We start from the raw sequence: 22,175 nt of genomic DNA on the forward strand, positions 1-22,175 counted from the left end.
TATCCAGAATGCGGCCATGTCAGGAAGATCTTCAGTGAGTCCACAGATTGTGTGGTGTAGATGTTGTGAAAGTGGCCTAGAAAATGTGGAGTTAGAGAGGTGCTACACCTCAATGTTTTCCATAATATGTGCACAGAGCATGGACATATTGTCATGTATTTAGATTCAAGTCTAGGGTACATTTCCTGGATCATATTTTTTTAGCTGCCACATATTTCCAAAAGGTCCAACGTTAGGAGAGCTAAACTCATCTACAAGCTTGGCCCTGATTCGTAATGGCCCTTCTTGGCTGTTTCTGGCAGATCAGCAGCAGAGGTGGTTCCTTATCTCCTAAAGTGTGTAATTTCTTTGAGTACTGAGTTCAGGGAGAAGGCACAACTTGAGATGCTGGAAGTCGGATGTTCTCAAGCGCACAGCTTAATCATGAACATTATATAAAATCGAATACCCAGTTGTTAGAAAACCAATCTCTCTATATTGTTAGTCATGAATTGCCCTGTATTAGACGTGAAAGATACTGTTGCTGCATTTGTTACATTGCAGTTGTCTGAAATTTTTCAAGTGGAAAGTTTTCCAATTGAAAGATACAGTTGTGCCAAAAAACATTTTTAATGAAAAATGTCAGTTCCATCGGAAAAAAAATCAATCATTTAAAAACATTGGAGGATTTTCCTTTTTTCTTTTGGTTCAGCTTTTAAGGAAAGTGAAAATGAAAGATGAAAATGAGACCTTGCACAATTATCCACATCCTCGGCAGTGTGGAGAGCATGCTGCCTCCAAGGAAGACTTGCCCTTTTCCCATGAAATGGAGGACATTTTTCTTAAGAAATTTCTTGATGCCACTGATGAGATTTTCCCACAGACACGTTTGAAACTGTGGCTTGTATTGATCTGGAGTGTAAGCAGAAACATCCACTTGCCAAATTTAATAATTAAAACAAAACAAATACTGCATTTGAATAGAAAATGCACCCCCTCAGTCCCTCTCAAAATGCGTTCAGAGATGGGGTATCACTTAGAGCTCTCACAGATGTGTCACCCAGTAAGTTGTTATTCATGAATGATTTTGTTTATCACTTAGACAGTGTTTTTCCTCTTGAAACCCCCTACCAACCTGCTGGTTTATACACAATATCTCAGGTAAATAAGGTATGACTTTCAACTCCATTTATGAAAGGAGAAATTGATAAGCAGAAAGGTCATCCTGGCTTGCTGATTTCCTCCCTGTGAGCACCTGTAGTGAATACTGAGTTTCCCCTCCATTCCCCCCTCCCCCTCCTCCCCTGTTCTGAACTCAAATTTGGAGACAGTGCTGTTTCTTTATGCCCCAAATGCTCTATAAACAGCAGTGAACTGAGAATGCAGAGACTCGCTTTTTAACGCTAAGAGTTTAAATAGAAAAGCTTAAAAAGCAATTCTAAACTTAACTGAGGGTGATAACTAATATAAGGATCTGATAGCATAGAAATTATCGGGGATAGCTGATGCCTCACTTAAGTATTTCTGTATTAGTTTTGTCAACGTTTGGTTCAAAGGAATTACAAGGATTGAATTGTGTTTTACTGCTTCAACATTCTTGAACATGGAGGAAGGTCAGATACTGAGATCTTTAGATGTCCTATAGCTTTCAACCAGAGTAAAAGAGCAGACACTGTGCCCGAAAGGCTTTTTAAACTGAGTGTAGACTGTTACTGACTAAATGCTTGGTTTAATTTGTGTGTCTTTCTCTGTAAAGTGTCCTGATTTCAACTGGCATGAAAGAAAACTGTTAAGGTGCTGAGAGAGGTGACTAATTAACGGTTGTGAAAGAGAGATTAAAATCCAGTCAGCCTTTGTAAAGGGTTAAGTGGACAGTTGAGATGTCCTCTCCTTTGAGAGGGCATGGAGCTGAGATATATAGCCTGCAGCTTCTGTACTCAGTCTAAAGGAAAGCAGTTTTAAGGTGCTCCTAATTACTTGTCAATGGGGGATCTATATATCCCCTGATCAGCGTGGTGATTTAAAAGGCATCAGGACAGGATTTTGCCCTCTTCCACTGGCCTAACACAAACTATCCCTGTGAGGATCACAACAATTCACCCTGTGCTTTTTTTTTTTTTTTTTTTCATTTCTTTGTAGTCCAATGCCAATTACATTATCTTTAGCACTTTCAATTTTAATGAAAAGAGGAGAAATAGCAGCTCTGAAGGATTATTTCAAGGGGATCCTCATCCAATACAAAGACAATAGCAAAAGACGCTGACGTGTAAATTGTGGCCAAGAGGTAAAAGACAGAAAAGAAAAGAAAGATAAATTGCAAAAAAGGTTTTAATACAGCAGTGCACAAAGAACCTCTTTCTTACCTCACACCACTTTTACTCTGGTGTAAAGACATGAGAGCTCATGTGTAAAAGCCAAGCGATATAGAAACAGTGTTTCTTCTTACACAAAACAAACAGTGGTCTTTTGAGAAGAAAGAACAAAACTAAAAAGGCAAAGTAATAGAATTTCATGTTTCCCAACTGTCAAGAAGTGCCCTTTGATCAGTTTTATCAAAAGCTGCACTGATTGTCAACTAGGGCTGTTTTAGAAAATATTAACCCTCCCGGGTTCTGCTTTGTTTTCTATGAAGTTTAAAGGCAATGCTATAAAAGGGTCATTGGAACTGGATGTAGGTTAACATTTTACAGCCTAATCCTTTGAGATGCTTGATTTTTCGGGGTTCAAGGGTTCTTAGCAGTTTTCTTAAAAGAAACGTTTTGAAAACGTTAATGAAATCCACCCCACTTCAGGTATTTAAATGGAATGACCAGATTGTCTTCTATTCTACCTTTATAGCTTTCCATTAAGAAAAATATATCCTTCAGCTGATTAAGAGAAAGGTGTTTCCATATTTAATACTGTCTGTAGTACTGGTTATCCAATTCAGAAAGGCTGAAACAGACTTAGAGGAACTGAGATGGGTGACAACAGAACGCTTTGTGTGCAAGGACAGATGAAACTTTAATATTTTCAACATAGAAAAAATCTGTGGTAAAATATACAACAAAGGGATCTTTGTAAGTCAGTATCAAATGGAATTATCCAATTGCACAAATTAGAAAGGAAAAATAAATTGTCACAGAGAAGTTAGTTAAACTCCAGAGCTTACTACTGCAAGACAGGGTAAAGATCAGAATCATGAGTAAGTGGGTTTAAAAGGTATCTAGACAAACTTATACAGTAGCTGCAGAGGATAAAGACTGGCTTTGCTGTTGGACTATGCAACTTCTGCAGCTGCTGGCAAGTTGCCTTAGCAGAGAGCTGCAAGTTCTGTCTCTGTGGAGAGTTTTGGTCTCTACTTTTACTTACATACATCTAATTTAAAACACTTTCTCTTACAGGCATAGAAATATCTAAAACATTGGGTACAAGTGCTCTAGGGTCCAGGTTATACAAGTTTTGTGCACACTCACCCCGTCATGCTTTCTTGACATGGGACAAGTACCAAATCACTCAAGTTATTCACAAGGGTGCCATCCCCATTTCTTATGCAGTGACTGCCTGGAAATCCATCTTTTCTGGTAGTGGGACTTGTCTCATAGTCAAAACCGTGGCAGAACAAGATCTTCCCGAGGCAAGAAAATTATACTATAAATTCAAGGCCTCCTATCCATAAAGTGTAAATTTTAAGATGTACTGTGAAATCAAATGTGTCTCCAGCATGTATTTCATAGCTGAAGTAGTTGAGTGAAGTTTATTCATCCTCTGTGGAATGTCTGGACCAGAACAGCCCCAAAGCAGATGAACTGGGATTTGAATGCCTCTATCCAGACTTGAAAACAAATAGTCAACAGGATGTCAGGAGAGAAAGGATTGCTAATTTTATAGTTAAAGGGAGTGTTTTGGAGAAATTCAGACCATGCCAGACTTCAGTCAGGAAATTCACATCCTAGTTCAAATGATTTACACAAGCTGGGTCCAGATGATATTTCTGGGTCATGATGGGAAAGACTATCTGATGATCAGAGAGCTTCAGAAATTTTCAAGAGAGTGAAAGCACTCACTGCATTGAAAGACTCTGAAGGTTTAATGGACTATTACTGAAGATGATCCATTCCCTTTTTTGTTTTTGTTACTGTGTATCTCACATACTGCAGTATATGACAACCTCAACAGTTTACTATTTGAATCAGAAAAAAACTTACTACTGTATGCAGACTGGTTTGCATGTATGCTTGAGTGAATCTTTGAGAGCTAATATTGTTAGTTTTGGTTGACTTAAGTTACACTGAAATCATTTTAACACAAGTTTCATTTAACTTAGGTAGCAAAAGCTGGTAACTGGACAAGAATGCCTTCCATGTAAGTCTGTCCATGAATAAAGTTTGCATTTTGTTGGGAATAGGTTTTTTTTAACCTTAAAAGCTCCCACTGTTTTCTTCCTATTTTGCTAAGAAGGAGCACATGGGTAATGCTACTCAGCAGAAGATTCCTGTTGAACATAAAGCCCTGCTCTGCTCAATCAGGGTCTGATTTTATTTTTCATATCTGGTGTTACTGTTTGAAACACGGAGAAATTTTGTTTTAGGAAGCTTGTGTTGGTGGGTGTTTCATGACATCTGTTCTAGAGATTGCCACAATCTTAAAGTGAAAGTCTGAAATGCCTGAAAGTCTGAAATGCCTGAAATATATCTAAAACAACACTCCCAGCCCAAGGTAAGAAAAGTAGATGTATTTAAAGTGCTTATATGTGAAATGTGAAAATAATACCTACTCTGTTTTGTTTCCTGTGCCTGATGTGCTTTCTGAAGGGGTTCTTACCAAGTCAGTTTTCTCATATAAATTTTCCAATCTGTGTATGTAGCTAAAGCAATGATAAACAAATCCTGTTGAGGAAATTATGGATTTGGTAACTCATGCTTCGAGCTATATTTTGAGGGAGACCATAGAAAATAGTTGTTTATTTTCATAGTTGGAATTGTATCTCTAATGAAGATTTCCATTGTGTTGTGAACATACAGTTCTACAAACAAGATTATTTGTTTCATTTAAGCATACTTAAGAAAGAAATGATGCAAGATTTAATTGGAAGCCTGTAGGGTAACGGTCTGTCCTTGTTCATTTTAACATATTTTTACTTGATGTAATAAACCATTAACCTCCAAGGAAAAAAAAAAAAAAGAATGAAAGATTAACCCTAATAGAATGATTAGGGTGATACAAAGACTTACTGCCAATAGGGAATGCCTATTTAAATTCTTGTGTGGAAAAGGACCAAATGGTCAGAACTAGAATCTTTGCAAACCTTGACTTTCAAGAAAAGTACTAACGTGCAGCACCACCTTGTCTACCTCATGTAATGCTCTTTTGCTTACATAAAAATTTGATGAACTTCCTTTATATCTAGAGATACTGGGAAAATCAGTCTTTGTCTGGACACTGTTTGTACTAGTTACTGGGAGTAGTACAAAATAGTATTAAAATAACATAACACTTGGGTTCATTAATATCTTTGTTGCTACGTATTTTTTGTGTGCATGAGTTTTTTAAATCTTTTCATATTTCAGTTCATTTAATGCTCTTCTCAGGCTTCATTTTCTACCTTAAAAACTGTCTTAGTTCTCGCCTTCCCTTGATGTGCCCTCATTTATGCCTTCAGACATCAGCACTCTGAAAGAGCTAGGAAAACTGTCTTTAAGTCCTGATATTGTGTTGTAACTTTCCTGTTTGTATATTTGCATCTGGTGATGCCCTTGACTGTATCAAGGCTCCTTATCAGTGTGAATTTGGAGTTTCAATGTCACAAAACTCAGTATAATAATTTGGTAAATATTTGATCATCTTTTCAACTTCCACACATTCTTTAGCTGAATTGTTAATTTCTTATTAGATTTCAGGGATAAGTATTTTTACACTCACTTTTAATACTTCTGAAACAATCTTCATAACTGTAACAGGAATGATCAGATTTCCTATTCAGTTGATTTGTAGATTAGCTATCCCTGGTGCACTGTGCTCAGCCAGCTTAATGAGAAACCACAATTCAGCTGACAAAGACTGATTCTACAACACACTGAGAGTTTCTCCCAAGCATGATAACTGCCACCAATTTCATTAGGATTTGACACTGCTCAGTGTTTTTTAGAGATTCTCTAGAGTCATTCTTTGTTTGTGTTTATACCGTATTAAAATAACTATTCTAAGAATTGTAATTCAAGCTCCTGTATAAATATCTGAGAAGTGTCAGTAATAAATAGTCCTAATTAGCAGACAGAAATAAAGTAGTTTAATCTAAACTGCATGAACACAAGAAACAGATGGGCTTAAGTGCAAATAATTCCTTTTTTTTTTATAACAAGCTCTTTTTTTAAAATCTTTTTAATATTTATCATCGCAACTGATTTTTTTTATTTACTAAACGTGTTTTCAGTGAATTGCACATTTCTTACCCAAATGTTCGTAAGGAGGATGTGCCTCTTGTTAGTTAAATTAATCCATTTCAATTAATACTTGTGCCCAGGAAGTGAAAATCTTAATTTGGTTCCTTCTTATTTTCCTTTGGGGAACATGAGCTTCTATAAGTGTAAAGAGGATTTAGCTCTTTTCAATCAAACAAAACTGTTTTTTAAATAGACATAGTCATAATTTTCTATTAATAATAGAACATTAATTAACAGGACATAACTTTAATAGAACACAACATAATAGAACATTAATATTAATAATAGACATTCGGTAGAGCATTTCTACATCTCATCCAGTCTGACTCAGTTAGTCCAGTGTTTCCAGTGTGTGTTGAATTGCCATGCATTTGCTATATAGTGCTATGTATTTGTAAAGTAGGTCGTATACTTCAGAAGAGCATCAGTCTGATTTTGTGCATAATGGAAATATTCAGTATGGCTCTTTTCAATATGGATTTTTTTTTTTAACCTAGAAAACTGCAGTTGTGCACCCAGGCTGTAACTCTCCATTTGTGTGGACACACTAAATCTGATTCATCTCAAATTTTATCGTTCACGTGAAGCCTGGCTGTGCTGTGCAAAAGCAACAAGTACTTGCCTGGGCAATAAGGTTTTTCCCCAGCAATTTCATTCTGTGCATATCTTAACTGATACTGAGTCTGCTTAGGTAATCTGGGAACATATATGACAGTCCTAAATTAAACTTTGACTTCTCAGCAGAAAGTGCAGTTCCCCTGTACTCTGCATGTAGTCTGGTGGTACATCATCACCCAATTCTGTTGTCAAAGTCAAAGGGCTGAGGGAAGGGAAGGGAAGGGAAGGGAAGGGAAGGGAAGGGAAGGGAAGGGAAGGGAAGGGAAGGGAAGGGAAGGGAAGAAAAGAAAAGAAAAGAAAAGAAAAGAAAAGAAAAGAAAAGAAAAGAAAAGAAAAGAAAAGAAAAGAAAAGAAAAGAAAAGAAAAGAAAAGAAAAGAAAAGAAAAGAAAAGAAAAGAAAAGAAAAGAAAAGAAAAGAAAAGAAAAGAAAAGAAAAAAGAAAAGAAAAGAAAAGAAAAGAAAAGAAAAGAGAAAGTAATTTCAGCATCTGTTCCACATCCTTCAGGTCAATGAGTTTTGCTCCTCTCTCTCTAGCTATGAGAGCTGGGCAGCATGGGGCTGTTTTATATTCTGAATTGTCACAAATAGCACTTAGTATTCACTAAAAAGCTATTGATCTCTCTCCCTCAAGTCCTAAACCTACTTGTAAATCAGTACCTCACATTGAGCGAAGCACTGGAAAATAATAAGAAAGTCTGGATTCAACAGTTTCTCTGAAAAGATACTAGACCCCTTGCCAGTGACCATTGTTGTTGACCTAATGTCCCATCAGTACTGCAGTCCACAGACAGGGTTGCTGGTTTGATTAAAAGTGCTACCAAGTGAAAGATTCAATTTCACTTCGTACTTACATCCAAAACGACACAATATTGTTCAGGGCTTGACTTTGTTTGAACTCCCATCTGGCTGGCAAACTTCAAAGAACACTGACAACTTTCACAGATGTGATACAAGAGGGGATGTCAGTGCTGTTACGTAGACACATGGTGGAGGAAAGAGGCACATTTCTGCAGTTTAGCTTAGGCTTGCAGATACCTCAGCTAGCATTTGAGGTTGCTTCGCAGTGGTAGATCCACTGGCTAAGGAAGAAACTTGAGGTCCTCCCTTAGTAACTGCTTTGTGCATGAAGCTGGATGTTATCTCTTTTCTCTTCAACTCTTATCTTCCTCCAGGAAGCTTATTCATCTCAGACTGATTCAGATATGCTTTCAGAGGCTTTGAGGAGCATAGTCTTTTTTTCAGACTATACCTTGTGACAGCACCTTTGGACTCTCCAGACTGCTTTGTATGCTCTGGGGAGCTGACGGCGTCACTGCTTTGGCCAGCCTGGAGGCACCATGTGCTAGTTCCTAGTACTCATTGCCTTACCTCCAGTTGGTCACTTGAACCCCACCAGGGTTACTGCACAGGAAAGGGGTGATTTGATAGACCTATATTTTATTGTTGTGTGGAATCCGTCAGCACGACCTGCATTGTACAAGAACATGAAGTGATCATTATGCCTGAATAAAACTCTCATAAGAGAAAAATACAGTTAAGCTGCTCTGACCCAACTCTCTTCCCTTGTCTCTTGTTTTCGTGGCTTTTGCATTCTGAACCTGTTCCACATGGGTGGTTTATATTAATACGTTGCTTACTGATCAACTAGGCTGACGGGAAAAAAAATCAAAGGGAATGTCAGAAAACAGCGGCATAATTCTGTTCCCAGCTGGAGAGCTCTTCTTCTATCTTGTCAGAGTTAGAGACATGATATGGGTCACAGAAAACTCACTACACTGACAGTTGTTACTTTTGGGATTAGATCGATATTTGTCTATTTCCAGGAATTAATAGAACAACTGCCTGCAGGAATATATTGTAGAGGTGATTTTTCCATCAGTACAGGATGCTTCTGAATTTAATTCTGCTCTTCAAGATATCATTTACTTTTCTAATACTTAAAGCCATGTGCACTGCTCACAAGAAATCCTGAAGGTAAAGAGAAAACAGAAGAATACAAGTTAAAGGATTAGACATAATATGGATTGTGAAGTCTTATGTAAAACAGAAGATCAAAATTTTTGAGAGATGTTTTGCAAAGAAATTTTTACTTGACAGGGCATTTAAGTTACCTGTCACTTACACCTTGAAGATCAGCGGAGAAAACCTAATAATGCTTACACTCTTAAGAATGATTGTCTTTGCAAAGCAGCTATCTTTGCAGCATTATCAAGGAAAAAATGTCAGTTTTGTCATCTCCAGTAGCTTCTTTATAAAGTGCGAGTGGCTTAATTTCAAAGGACCAAACTGAATAGCATATGTTCTTTCTACATCTAAATCCTTTTCTGCTCAGCTCTAGAGAGAGGAGAATAAAAAAAGGCAACAGTCAAATACTTTGTGCAGTTCCATAGTGACTGTTAGGAAAAGATCTTTAAAATGGTGTTAGACCAAGGTGAATGTAAATACATGATGCCCTTATGCCTCAGTGTTTAGTTGGTATTAGTACAGGTTCACTTCCAGTGGGAACTCTTGTACATAGGATACAGATCTGGGGGCAAAACTTAGCTCAGGTCTTTGTTGTCCCTGGATGAGACTTCAGTTCCCTAATATGATGTCCCATATTTGAAGATACTTTGCAGTCTCTCCTTGAAAATTGTTATTAATGGTGTAGTTAAGTAGGAAGAGGATTATTACTTATCTATTTTACATTTATTCTAACTTTCACTTTAAACATTGTTCTGTGAATATATACCACAGCATTTAATTCCTTCAATTTACTCATTTGACTAATAACATTTTTTTTGCAATTACTTACTGTAGTTATTTTGAATTTCAGTCCTGTATATTTCCTAGCTAGACTATTATATCTGTAATTTCCTTTTCATTCTCATCCTTGTAGCTCCTAAAGTAAAGCTGCAGAAACAAGGGGAGGTAGATTTGAGCATGGAGTGAAGTTCTGTGGTCTAAACTGTCATAGAACAAGACCTGGAAGTGCTGGAGCAGTAATCAGACCAGGAAGAAAAATGTGCTGAAATCTACCATTCTGCTTTGAACAGATTATGAGACTGTCTGCTAGCATTAAAGCAAGCTGTTTTGCTTGTTGGAAGGTCTAGGTAGAATAACGTGGTATGGGCTAATTTTGTTTACTGCTCAGCACTGCTGCCCAGCAGAGCTGAATAGATATATCATCTGTCAGTCTACAGCTCTGAAAACAAAATTGCCAAGTCACTCCCACAGTAAATGGTTATTTTCTCTGCACAGTTAATGCAGTTACGTTGAACAGCTAGGAATCCAGGAGCATAAAAACACTGAAGCTTAAATCTTTCAAAGTATTTAGGCAAAAAAGTCCCATAGACAATGGATTCCCTATCACAGTGATCTTGAGTGTATTACATTTTTATGTAGCGCGATACAAAAATATTTCTCACCGTGTCTAGTAGAGGTCATAGCACAGTATGGCTGGATCTTTGTATTAAAAGGACACTTGCAGTTTCTCAATAGAACCCTTCTAGTAATAATAATAACAATTAAAAAATATATATTGCAGTATCTAAGACTGAGGTTTGTCTCATGGGGAGATATTCCCAAACCAGTGAAGTTAAGTAGACAGATGTAGAATAATTTGAGTACTGAGAAGATGCTGAGAAACCCATGACAATAAATAATCTGTTCCACTTCAGTGATGGAAACTGATTTCAGGAATATCTGGAGAGATAAATGTGATTAACAGAATTTCAATTTCAGGTCTATTAGGAATCAAACTTTGGACTGACAGCCACTGTTTGATTGTTTTCAACTTTTCTTTTTTTTTTAACCATCTGATTGATGTCATTTTTTATCAATTTAAATTTGCTCTGCTGAATGGAATTTTACAAGACAGAGACTCTCCATCACAGCAGCAAATACCTTGTCTGAAGATAAGATGATCTATTAGAGAAGAGCCATATCCAAAGGTATCAGAACAGCTGCACTGAGTTTTTTTCTAGCTTAATAAGGAATTGAATCTATTTCAGCCTAGGGACAAAATACTGTATCACTTGTGTTTGAACAAACAACTGCAGCACATTTGCTACAATTGATCGTTTACCGCTCCCTTTTGTGGCTTGAACACCCTCATGTCCTCCCCCTTGAAGACTGGGTTGCGTGAACAAAATGCACCCGAGTGAAGTTTTGCCAGTACCTTTTGCACAGCATCCCTTCAGAATGCATTAAGCATCATGAATATAGAGCAAGGAAAGGAAAATGTTCTTCTTGGTACTAGTTCTACAGTGTAATTAGAGAACAAATGTAAAATTTATTTTCCAAAAGAAAACAAATGCCAACGTCCAGTGGCCAGAAATTCAGGTACTGCAGGTTGAAATTATAATATAGGGAAAATGCTCCCATCAGACTGTAGAGAAGGACTAATAACTTTCCCTGCCATTGCTCAGCCAGGTTATCTTTGAATAGGTAGAAAATTATTTTCTTGGGAGAGATCAAATATTTAGATTACTTGCATGTGTTTCCCCTATCGACAGCAGATGATCACAGAGGGCAAAGGTGAACAAATGGATTAAAAACAATACTGCACAAGTAATGTTGCATGCACTAGTATTACATGCTTCATTGCATCTTTGGTTATTCATTCTTTACACCAATCCTCTGGGACGAAATCAATGAGACATTTTACGTTATGCTTCAAAGTCATCATAATTGTTTGTTTGGAAGCAATATTTCTTTTCCGCTTTTGTCAACCAAGCAATTTGCTGAAGTACCCAATTTTGTAACAACAGACAGGAGTAGAGTCAGAAGCTTTTTAAAAATAATAATTTGAGGAGAGGAAAACCTGAAAGTGACAAAACCTCATGCTGGAGTGCTGGGTTGTTTATAACATGGAATTCTCCCTGAAGGAGAATCATAATGCAAAAGAAAAAATCCCAATAGCACTTACTTCAAAAAAACCCATCAGCGTTAAGCATTATTTATAATATCTGTGTGACAACAAGGTGTCTGCATAATTAAAGCACCTCAGAAGATTTGTACAGCAAGACATCCCACTGTCAATTAGCTGCTTGGGTGGTCAAGTCTTCACATAAAAATGCTGAATATTATTTCTAGTCAGAGGATCTGCACTGTCCTTGACCCTTTCTGTCTTCCCAGTGGATGTTGCTATGTTTTTTTGCATTATATTGCCTGTACCTGAATCTCTGCTTTTTCTAAATCCCTGAGTTCTAAGGACTACCATTAAAAAACAGACTAATTAATATGATATTTGTATCTGTATTAATATCCAGAAGCCTGTAACAGAAGCCCTTGCAAAGCAAGTGGTTCCAGACAAAGTGCAAACCCTTGATAACAAGCTTCTCTTCTAGTGCTTTTCTTACGATGTCAAGATGCTTTATTGTCAGTACTGGTCTATCTTGTACGTATGGGAACACAGGCACACAGTTGAGAAGCGATTCCCTGTAGTCAGCCAGGAAGCCAGTAATATCAGCCAGGGATGAAAAGAGGCTTGAAAAATCCAGCAAGGCTTCGTCCATGCTGACATGTCCAAAATCCTTTAGTATGAAACTAGGAAAAGCCATCTCGGGTCTATTTCTGTAGTTCGTGAATCTGAACCCTGGGCCTCCTCACTAATTAAGAGATTATTCAGAAATGGCTATAACTGGAAGCATATTTAAAAAAAAAAAGGCAGTAGAAGTATACTGTTAACATTCCTCTGTCAGAGAAAGATCCTCTGGGGATGCTACTTGGCTGCTTGTAAGTGTATTTAACATAAAGCAGAGATGATTGAAAAATGTAGCTTGTAGCTCCCTGGGGCAGTTTGCCATTCACGAGGATATAGGACACTGAGCAGTACTGGAAGGAGATGCTGCAGACAGCCATCTCCATGACGGCCCTGCAGGCAAGGACTGCTTGTGTGTACTCTGAATACGATTTGATGATTAGATCCTTTAGCACTTGTCAAAGCCACTTATTTACAACCCTTATTAAATTATTTTGTATGCTCTAGTATAAAATAGTTGTTTCTTCAGATTTGATGAGGTGTATAAAACTGCAATGCATTTTAAGCACTGCATTAATGCAGAGACAGTGGAGATGTAAGGCCAAATTCATTAGTGGCATTCTATTGAGTTCAGTGGGCTTATCCCATGGATGATATTTGCATGTATTCTGTAAAATAGGTAAGTATTCAACTAAAATTAGGCAAATCCTCCAGAGCCTAATGGAGCACTTATGGACTCTGGCAACTTAACCCAATGTTTAATTTGCATTAATCTAGCCAAGACTGCAGAAGCATGAAATATACTCTACGGGGAGAGCACTGCTCTTTGAAGTTAGTGGCTTAATTCCCATTGTCTCTGATGGGAGCAGAACTGGATTTTATATGGCATTTTCTGTTACAGTAGACAGAAATCTTTTTACATATGAATTAATGTGGCCTGTATTTGGGGAAATTCCAATGTTCTGAATTTACTAAAATCTTGTTAACTTCTAGGAGAGCCTGCACAGCTCTACTTATGAGTTCTGCTATTTTCCATGTTCATATCGTGGACTGAGAACCTGCCACTTTCACTTCTATGTGTGTGTGTATGCACAGATAGCTAACAAGCTAGCAAGCTGGTAAAAAAAAAAGGGGGGGGAAAAGGAAGAAAGTATCTCTGTGTACAGCAACCTGACGTCAACTGACACATAATCCAATCTATTTTTGAGGTCGATTCTGTAAGTACCAACAATTCAAAATGGATTATTTGATTGGATTCACCTTCCTTCAGTTTCTCACAGCTTTGAGGTCATCTTATCCTCTGCACTGTGATGGTCTCAGGCAACTCTGCAGTGATGTTGCTGGCTGCAGCTGTCCCAGCTGGGCAAGGGGCTGCAGCCAGCAGCAGGCAGCGGGGAAGTGGTTATGGAGCACAATGTGTGCAGTTCCTCAGCCAGATAAGTGACTGTTTCAGTTTATCCTTTTGACAGGAGCAGAGGTTTTCTATTTTAGATGGTCACAAAAGGTGAGCATGTAGTGTTTATGGGGAAGGCAGCTCAAGCAGTGATCTGGATACTGAGAAACAGGGAAAAGGAAGAAAAAGTCTTTGAAACGATCCCACTTAACCGCCAAGTAACTATTATCATGGCACAAACCCAAATTGATATGCTGCCTCCACAACACTTTGATTCACTCCTGTAGTCAGGTGCTAAGAGTGCCTGTAATAATACAGGGTGATGCAACGGAGAAGCACGTAGAGGGGGCAAGCAGGCAAGACAGCCAGAAAGCAAGCTGTCTACTGTGCAGGCAAGGCAGATACTTCAAAGAGTAAGGATATTTTTTTCAAGGAAGTTCTTGTCAGGAGCTGCACTAGAGTTCCCTGTGATGTTAATACCTGCTGTTACTACTTTCACCCACTAAAAGGAACTTTTGTCCTGGTGAGGAGACTTTCCCCATGATGTGGTGACAAACTATCCCTGATTCTTTCTGTTTTATTCCAGTTACTTGCACATTTGCTGCTTTTCTAACCTATGGCCACTGCTTCTTGATAGTTCTTGTGAACTGACAGTTCACAGTGGCTCTGCTACTAGTCTCAGATTCTCAGTTTAGAGGTGCAGAGAGGTGCATGAAGAGCTTTTAGGTTTTTTTTTTAGCCTAAGAAGCAACATAGATTCCCACACTTTGATTCTTTCCCTTAATCCATCTGAATCCTCAAGCATCCAGCAGGACTGTATATAAAGAAGAAGGACTGCTGTTTTCTTTCTGCATCTTAGTTTCAATGCTTTCTGCCAGTGAATGCTCACAGCAATCTACTACTAAAGGAGTCTCTACTGCTTTTAGAATATCCCAAGCCTATTACCTCCAGGCTACATTATAATAAGCCACTATCATCTATTACTCCAGCAGTTTTTGGTATTTACCTTAACAGCTCTTAAGTCACACCTGCCTTTCTTATACCTAAGGTGCAGCTCGAGGCAGGTGATGCAAAATCAACATAGGGAAATCCTAGAGCTCCTCTTTTCTCCCTCTCACCACTAAGCTAACATGAGAAGGCTGTTGTGGAAATGGATGAGGTAAAGTCTCATCCAGGAAAATACTGTGGGCAGGTGATAGGGGAGATGTGACAGTGGAAATGCTAATGTATCAACCCCACTCTGCAACTGCTACAGCCCCCGTTGCACTGAGAAAATTAGTTTGTATTTGATTCTGCTGATGTAGCAAACCAAAACAGCAAGTCAGTTTATGGTAGAGGATGGAGAAATAGAAGTGACCTCGTTTATTAATCCTGGGAGAGAGAGGACTACATTAACCAAACCTGCATCCTCCGTGAATGAATCAATTTACTTCTTACACCCGTATCTTGATTTTTGACTCTCACAGTGTGGGTTTGCACATACTGCAGACTTTCATGGCATTCAGATCCCTGATAGGATTTCCACATGAAAATGGACAGGATTCCAGTCTGCTCCTTTAAATCTCCATGGATGATCCGTGCTTCAGACAATTTGTGGCACATAGTCAGCACAGCTGACTGCTTTTTTTTTTTTTCTATTTTGCATATTCTAAGGCACTTATTGTATCTCAAAGTCTTTTAAGAGAGTACATATATCAGAGTGCCTTTGAGGTGATTGTAACTACAGAAGAATCCTTTTAATTGGGAGATTGCATAATATGATATTAAATCCTAATGCACAGGAACAAAAAGAACAGAAATAAAGGAAATAACCTGCAAAATGAAAATGTCATGAATAAAAAAGGATCATAGCTAGATTATTGTTGTATTTAATCTTAACCTTACCAACACTTAATCCTTATATCACATTTCATACACTAAAAACTAAGGTTTAGGATTTCTCTGTCACCTTCTCACACTCACTTCAATTGTACATATGCAGAATTTAGCAGGTCAGCCTGGGGTTTTCAGTGTCTGCCTCGATACCCTCAGGTTAACTCATTGAAGATATTAGGGTTAAGCAGTCCTTACCCTTTTCTCTTTCATTTTGAGATGAACGAACACGTTTCTGCTAAAAACTCGTGCTAAACTTCAGGAACAAAACACAACTGAAGTCCATCTGAGTCCTATCTAATTCTAATGGACGTGTTATACTGCTACACATTTCTCTGCTTGGCAGCAGTCAAATGCCTCCCCAGTAAGGTCCAGCCACTGAAAGCATTTATCTTTACAGGTGTGGCTTCCAATTAAAAATGCTGTCCCAAAATAGATTCCAAAGAATGCATTAAAAAAAAAGTGAGCTTAATTCTGCTTGTAAAGGAAGCTAGCAAAAACAGTGCTTACTAACTGCAGAAAAAGCACTTTCACCTTCATCATACTAATTAATCCCTGCAGAGTCCCACAAAATCTCACCTTTATTGGTGCTATTATTCCTACTGTGTGACTGTAGCTAGCTGCTTACCTGTACAATTATTCTGCACTAAATGACCAGTGCTGCTGAGAAGTAAAACTACCATTGTTTCAGTGTGAAATGGTCCTAGCTATTGCTGTTCTTTGGATGTTATTATAAACTAGAGTCCTGAGGAGGTTGAGTGAGGGACTGACTTAGGACAGCAGCAGCAAAATGCAGGGAATCTGAGAGAAGATAAAGACAAATGTTTGAAATACAAAAGGCAGCCTCTGATATTTGCAGTGCAATAGTCATCATGACAAAGAGGTGCAGCCATGCAGATTATTTCTAGGCATTTTCTTTCCTCACCTAAAATCATTTACCACTGCAGATAGAATAAATATTTCTTTAGATTTCTTATTGTTTAAAAATTTTAGCAATAGAGAAGTATTATTTTTCCTTCAGAAGGAGTGAGGTGCAGTGCCTTATTATACATTTCCACCCAAGGAGAGGAAACATCTAGGATCTGGCTGACTTGGAGACACTATGGAAGAGGAAGCTGTTAGGCCTGCAGCTCAGCTAAGGTGATTCATTGCCAAGAAACCACATTGCCTCCAAGGTATACTGATTAGGTGGATGGACCTTGCAAGCCCTAGCAAAGTGAATTACCCCACAGATTTAAAGAAAACCCACCAAAGTAAAATATGGAACATTCCTCCTGTATTGTATATTGTCCCTAAAGAGCTCACACATGTATAAACCACCAATGAAGCCTTGGTGACACAGTGCTTTTCTGGTTACTAAACAGCTGATTTCTAGAACCATAAAAACAGAGTGGGACAGTAAAATTTATTTGTGAATAATTTTTAATATTTTTTTTGCTTTTGCATGCTCAAATTCAATAGATTGTATACATTACTATGATGACTGCACCTAATATGCTAATTCTGACTTTTTTCCCTTCAGAATCAGGTATTCCTGAAATACCTATATACCTCTTTGTCTATCACATAAGGACAGAAAAGGTGTGTTCCTAACAGGCATGGAATTTTACACCTGCTCAGCTGAGGTCAGTTCAAATGCTAACTGTCTCTAGAAGCTGGTGGCATATAAGACCACACAGAGCAGCAGCTCCCCGCTGTTAAGGCTATTTCAGAAATGTATCCCTAAGACTGTTGGGAAATTTTCCAGCAGGTCCATCAATTTGCAACTAATACAAGTTTGATGAATGCCTCTTAGCCCTAATTTGTTTTTATTATCATCATCATCCTTGACAGGTACTGTGTGGTGTAGCGGAGATAATGAATTTCCAAATCCCTAGGTTCAGTGTCATCTCCATGGCACAGCTCTAGGTTCAGTCATACAAATGCACCTGCAAATCACGTATTAAACCAGCACATGGAAATTTGTGCTGGCTTTAGTCGAAGTTTGGAAGCAATACCCTAAGACTTATATTCAATTGCAAATAAAAAATACAACTAGATACTGTATCAAATAGTCACAGCGCATTGTTTGTAACCAGTAATGGAAGTTTATGAGAAATAACCCTTATGTAAATGTTTTAAAATTAATGCAAATAATCAATTTGGAAATCAGAATTCATGTAATACTTAACCAGAGAACAGATTACATCATCCACATAAATTAACATTTAATGAATACGAACACCATGACCGCTCTCTGTCAGTGTGAAGTTATATGCAGAAATGTATGCTGCAGAAATTTTAAATCTGAAATATTTTTCAGCTTGTCTAGCTATTAAAGTGATGCTACAAGTATATATGAGCTTGTGCGATTTTGTTGCAGGACTTTACCTTAATGGGATGCCATTGCCAGAGATTGTCAGCGGCTGTCACCAGTATCGTTCCTGCTTTTGTCTTTGAGAGCCACAATAAACAGAAAGTTATAAAGAGACAAGGGAAGTCTGAAATCACTCCATTGTCAATCTTGGCTGCATTATAGCGTTTTGACCTGGAAAATAGTTTCACATCAATTAGCCCTTTTCAGGATTTGGAAATCACTCTCCGTGGGCATTGTTTTCCTGTCATACTTTGTAAGGGTCTCAGTAGTTTGTTTTCAGCGAGATTTTAGGCAGAGTAAAGGAGGCAATCAATGAAAGTTCAAAAGCTTTGGAAAGAAAAAGATACTTTAACTTTTTGAAACACTGAGGGAGTGTATATGTATTATCTAGATACATATGTGAATGTGGAACCTGGTTATTTAATATCTGGCTACTGGATACTTCTTTTATGTCTAGATATGTCTAGTTCATATTTATCCTATTGGAGCCATTAACAGTATGATAAGGAGTGGGTTTTTTTTGTTTGCTTGGTTTTTTTAATTTCTTGAGTTCTGCAGGAAATTAGTTGTTAATGTTAGTTGTTAAGTAGTACTTAATGTGAAATTTTATAAAACTTTTAAAATCTTTTTTTTTTTTTAATTTTGAATTTTCTACCAAACTATTCTAGTCCGTTGCTTAAAGTTGTATGAGAATTTAAAGACACATCACTAGTACTATGTTCAGTTTCCTGTTGGAGGTCTCAAATTCAGATAAAGCTATCTCTTTGTACAGAATTCTTACATGGCAGCTCCTGGAGCTGGAGTAAATTATAAATTCAGCACTCTTAAAATTGAACAAGACAGGATCTGCAAGCTGGTCACTATGTATAGCAGAAGGCAGGGAAGTTAGGAGGTGTGTGTGACATTTCTTAAATAATATATAAAATGTATATGTTCTGTAATGAAAAGTACTTCTTTGAGAGAATACTTAAATGATGCTATTCAGCATTTGTCTGCTGCGTTTTTCTTTAGCTTTTCTTTTCAAAAAACTCTTAAGAAAGCTTTTCCATTATTAATTGCAGTCATGACTCTGCAAACCAAAATGTTCTGATTAGGGAACTTTTTCACAAAACTTCTGGGAAATCTCAATATCCTCTACCAAATGGCTTTCCTAATGCCCTGTACTTTGCAAATTTAGTATTAAGTGATCAAATAGCAGCCCAAGGTAATCGAATCCCATGATTTGGGACCAGGTGTACAAAGATGTTCAAACAAATTATTTAATAATGAAAACAATAACAAGTGTAGTTAAATCTCTTGCTGATTTTCTAATGTTTATTAATTTAGGCACCTGTGTCTTCTGAACCACTTTCTTCAAAATGCTTACAAGGAGATGCACAGCATATGAATTTGCTGTGAATGTGATTACCTTGATACACACTCTAGGTGCTTATGTGATTAGAAGAGCATTATTATTTTAATTGTTCTATAGAATCCATTCTAACGAGTCTGCTTGTCGAATACTTGTTTTTTTTTTCATTAAAAATGCACTCTGCTCTTTTCTATTACCTCTTTAGATGTCCTCACTTAGGAAATATGCCCCACAATTTCCTTAAAATATTAGGCAAATACAACATTCATACATAGTTAAGATAAATTAAAACCATCAGTACCTTACAAGCAGAAAAATTATTTGGCCTTTCACTTGCGTAATATTACTTCATTCTGTTCTCTTTATGCAAACAGCACTGAAGAACCTTTGAGAGAAAGGAGGTTTATAATTAATATGGCAAATCGTCAACATAATCTACTCTAAATCTGTTTTTTAATCTTCTTTTCCAAGGGCTTTGGATGGTACTGCAGATGTTAAATCTTGCACATTACTTTCCCCTACTCTTGCTTCACTGAGCTATCTATAATATTCTAATTACCTTCTATACCTTCAAGGCAATTCCCATTATATTATTTTATTTTGTTAATGCACTTTCTTAAAGAAAGAAAACTGTAAGTAGTGCATTTGGGAAAGGGTAAAATGGCACGAAGATTGGACTTTTTGATGTTCTCTCTTTTTCCTTTTTTCACTTGTTTCACAGTGACTAAATAATAACTACTGGAAAGAATAATTTTACGAGAGGGAGTTACCTGTTATTCCTTCTTTGGTCCCAATACTGCTAATTAACAGCAGATATGAGGTTCTCTAAAGGTGTTAAAATGTAACAATATCTTGTTTTGCCATCTACTTTACCCTGCAAACAGAATTCATATACTATTATGAAATGGGCTGTTTGAGCTTTGAAGTCATAAGAAGGAAGTATGAAAATAGCAGAATAACAACATGATTTATCAGCATGAACAAAATAAATGGATGGTATTAACTGTATCATTCCAGCAGTCTCCACAGCAGTCCTAATGCCTTAACAGAATGTGTGAAAGTAAATGAAATGGCAGCGTGATTACACTGATTACAGTGGTTGCAAATATGTTAGGCTACATTCATGCTTCAGTGCAGCCGTAATTATACTTCAAAGAAATGCTGTGAGCAGGCTACTTCATTCTTATGGCATCCCTGCTGCTTGTTTCCTCTTATTTTGTTCTTAGCATCATAGGTCTCAGTCCTGCAGACACTCACTTGAAGGTGTAACTGTCTTTGTTTCACTGGTGGAAAAAATCCCATTTTGTGCATATCAGTATTATTGACTGTAAAGTCTTTCAACTCCTGTATGCTGCTATTTAAGTGCCATTAAATTATAAGTTTGGGTATGATTTAATATTATTCCTAATCTCTTACAGAGTAACGCTGTTTAGATTCCTTTAAAATGGTTGGTAAGGACTATGGGGAATATGGCTGCTCAATATTGAACAGTTGTCTTCTCCACCTTGCCCCTAGGTCTTAGTGCTGAAGGGAATAAATCCAAACCATTGTGATTTGTCTTTGATTAGTGCTGCCACATGCTGCAAGCAATACTGCAGGAAGAAAGATGAATTTATTGCTGTTGTTTCTCACTTCCCATTGGCAATGCATCGCAGCACCTAGCCTAAAGCTGTCCATTATATTTCCTTTAAGAAAAAGTATAGAAAAGAAAAATACATTTTGATGTGTCCGCATTTTGTCTGCACTTCAAAGGCACTGACATTTTACAGCCACTGTATTCCATTTCCCCCTCAGATAATGATGTGACACCATAAGGACAGAATACAGAATCAGGGTGCTAGTGTCTGAGGGAGGTATAAGGGTTCCTCTGAATTCACTTTCATGGCCCTTGCACTCCTGCAAATAACTGCTGGCAGTGGTAAGGCAGTGTTCCCCTTACTGTCTGGACATTTTTTATGTGATTTCTCACTGTGCCAACCTCTGGTTTGCAGAAATTTCTGTGTATGTCACAGCAGAGTACAAGCCTCAATGATCCTGATGTGGTCCTCAAGCAAGTTGAGCTCAGATGCAGGCTTGAAGTGTACCACAGAGCAAGCAACAAAGTCTGAATCAAAACCAAAGAACCCACTCATAACAAAAAAATATTTTTATTTGTTCTTTACCAAGCAAAATCACATCTTAAGCTTGGCTCTTCTTGAGGCTGAAGTGCTACTAGAAAATAACTAAGTACTATTATTGTGACAGAGAAAAGGAGGTTGGGAATGCCAACCACAAAAGGGATGAAAAACCAAATCAAGGAACACCCAGGATATTGCTGTGACCTTGAGTCTAGGCAGAGTTGCAAGGACCAGTAACCACCATTGAGAAACAAGCCATCCTTCAAGGGGCAGACAGGGCAACCACTGTACTTTGGTCTCTCTGATCCATACCGTGTTTCAGTAACTTCAGTAGGTACTCAGGGAGAATTTGAGCCGTGTACAAGGGTGTGTGCATGTTTTTCACAGAACTGTAGCTCAGACAGCACTGAGGTTTTTCAGTATCCTCAGGCAACAGTCAAACCAGGTGAGCCAAAACCAAATCTCTACCTTCCTGAGTCAGGAGGAGGGGAGTTAAGTATGTCTTAACTGAAAGTCACTCTTTGCTTGTCACACACTGATATATGAAGGTAATCGCTTCAGTGTGCGTTTAATTACAGTATTGTAATTAGCAGGTTGCAAGAG

This window comes from Cyrtonyx montezumae, unplaced genomic scaffold (assembly GCF_038088225.1).
Source record: "Cyrtonyx montezumae isolate F1298 unplaced genomic scaffold, pur_monq_1.0 scaffold_17, whole genome shotgun sequence".
In the NCBI taxonomy this organism is placed as follows: Eukaryota; Metazoa; Chordata; class Aves; order Galliformes; family Odontophoridae; genus Cyrtonyx; species Cyrtonyx montezumae.